The following is a 2,589-nucleotide window of genomic DNA, read 5'->3' as shown; positions in this document are numbered from 1 at the left end:
AGGCCAAGGAAAGGGCAGTGCAGGAACTGGCTGGGGGTGATGGGGCAGCCAGGGGCTGGGGCACCCACATCTTCAGCAGCTCCAGGCACCCACCCCCTCCCAGTGCTGAGCCCCACAGCTGCAGCTCAGCTGGGGTTTTACCAAATGGTGTAATGTATTATTTTCCCCAATTCCTGAAACGGGAAGAGGAACTTGCACTAAAAATCACAGTCACGCTGAACAGGCTCAGCTCCTCCCTTGACCTCCCATTTTCACCTCTTGCAGCAGCTCCCACGTACATCTGGGCTGGCAAGAAAAAGCCAGAGTTGACCCCTGCTAGGAAGGGAGACAAGCCAAGGACTTCACCAACCCAGACTTGAGAAGGGAAGGTCCATGGGAGGCAGAGGGAGGCTGGTGGCCACTGCAGCACAGCTGCTCTCCATGTCCCTCTTGCTCCCAGGGGTTTCTCTCCCATGGGTGGGACAGACCAAAGCACCCAGAGCCACAGGTGTGACCACCTGACAGTGGGTGCCAGGGGGGTCCAGGGATGCCTCCCTGGCAGAGGAGCATCAATCCAAGCACTGTCCATCTGTCTGACCTGGGGCTGCTGGCACCTACCAAGGCATCAAACCTCCTTCTTCAATCCTGCTGGAACAGGAGGAGCCAGCACTGCTCTTGAGGAACAAACCCACCCACAGAGGTGACACCACAGCTACCAAGGCTTTCACCACAAAACATGGAATTCTGTTGGGTTTTTCCCCCCTCCTCCCTTTGGTGAATCTCTCCAGGTAGCATTCAAGGGCCTTGTTCCTTCTCCTTCTGCACTGCCCTGGCTCTGGCTGCACGTACCCACTGTCACTGACACCAGCACATGTTGCCTTGGCCAGAAATAACCACCCAATGACCTGGTGTCCACACACCAGCTCTAATTACACCCTCTGGCCACCCAGAGCACATTAGCACATGTAACTGGCTCATGCTTTTAAGCCTCCTTTGGCAACAGATTAATTATAATTAGCCTTTAAATTAAGCTCTTTCTCCTCTGCAGGCTTCTCTGCAGTCTGCAGTGTTGTGTAAGGAGCAGGTCACTACTGAGGGACAGGGGAACAGAGGGGACTGGCAGAAGGTCCCCTTGCTGCACCAGCTCTCCCAGTCTGGGGGAAAGCCATGTGGTTTTGGGTACCTAGCATGGCTGTGACACCAAAATGATGCTCCTTGGGCCAGTGGCCCCTTGATCCTCTCCTATAGCTTGATTTCTCTGGACACAGCACCTCACTGGGTGAGATAAGGAGTGAGAAGGTCAAGAGGACAAGTCCTATAAAATCTCTGTGCTCTTTGCAAGGGGGGAATGAGGCTGCCAGGGTGATGAGACAGGCCCAGGGACGTTGGTTGGAGGGTTGTGGTCCCCTCCTCACCCATCTGCCCACATGGCAGTGATTCAGCAGGAGCCCAGGTGAGGCTGCACCCAGCTCCTCCTCCACACCTGCCAGGTATGTGCACACAAATAAAGGCACTGGGAAACACACTGTGCTGCCTCTGCTCTGTGCACAGGGATGCACCACACAATGCCAGCTTGGAAGGGACCTCGAGGACCAGCTGGGCCAACCTTTCCAGGCAAGAACATGGTTTAGCTAAGTCTGAAACATGTCCCATGTTGGGGAATTGCACCATGACCCATGAGATTATTGCAGTGTCTGACTGCTCACGTTGTGAAAAACTTCCTTCTGCTGTCCAACTGGGATGTTTTCCCAGGAGCAACTGGCACCCATTATCCCTCGTGTTTTCCATGTGACTCCTCATAAAAAGGGAGTTTCCATCTTCTTGGCAGCCACCCTTAAAGTACTGGAACGTGGCAATAAGGTCCCCCCCTCAGCCTTCCTCTCTCCAGGCTGAACAAACTCAGCTCTCTCAGCCTTTCCTCCCTCGGTAGCTCAACCCACTGCAGTTTTGGGGCAACTCTTTGCCACGAAGTGAAAAACAAGTGCAAAACTGCTCCTGCTGGAAGCAGTGTCAGGTCGCCCAGTGCATCCCAACCTGCTGCTCCGGTCTGACTGGGACACCCAGCCCTGGTGCTGGGAGCAGCCTGCAGCACATCCAACCCCCCCCCAGTTTGCAAACCAGCATGACAAACAGGACTGTCCCTGCCAGCCCCCCCACCCTGGGGACACGGTGGCCCTGGGAGGTGTCCCCAGAGGTGTCCCCAGGGGGGGAGAGGGGGGGTCCCCCTGGGTGTGAGCCACCCCCAGGACCCTGCTGGGGATGCTGCTGCAGGGGGGGGGCTGGTGCCAGCAGATCAGGGGGTAACCTGGTAACCTCAGATATCACACCTGAGCTCAGGGCAGGAAGCAAACCTGCTTCAGGGTGGTGGTTGGAGGTCAGTGCTCCTGAGCTCCTGCTTCCAGTGTGAACCTGCACCCACGGCAGCCCCCCCCGTGGGTGGTGGGGGAGTGGGCAATGGGGTGGGGGTGCAGAGGGGTGCAAGGAGCAGGCAGCTCACCCTGTGCACGGCCAGAGCCACGGGCTGGGGCACCGGGTGAGGCACAGGGGAACCGGGGTGGGGGGCACGGGAAACCGGGGGAGGAAGGGAACCGGGGGGAGAGGGGGGTCGGG

Source organism: Chaetura pelagica, unplaced genomic scaffold (genome assembly GCF_000747805.2).
Source record: "Chaetura pelagica isolate M959 unplaced genomic scaffold, ChaPel_1.0 scaffold132, whole genome shotgun sequence".
In the NCBI taxonomy this organism is placed as follows: Eukaryota; Metazoa; Chordata; class Aves; order Apodiformes; family Apodidae; genus Chaetura; species Chaetura pelagica.
This window is presented reverse-complemented; position numbering follows the sequence as displayed.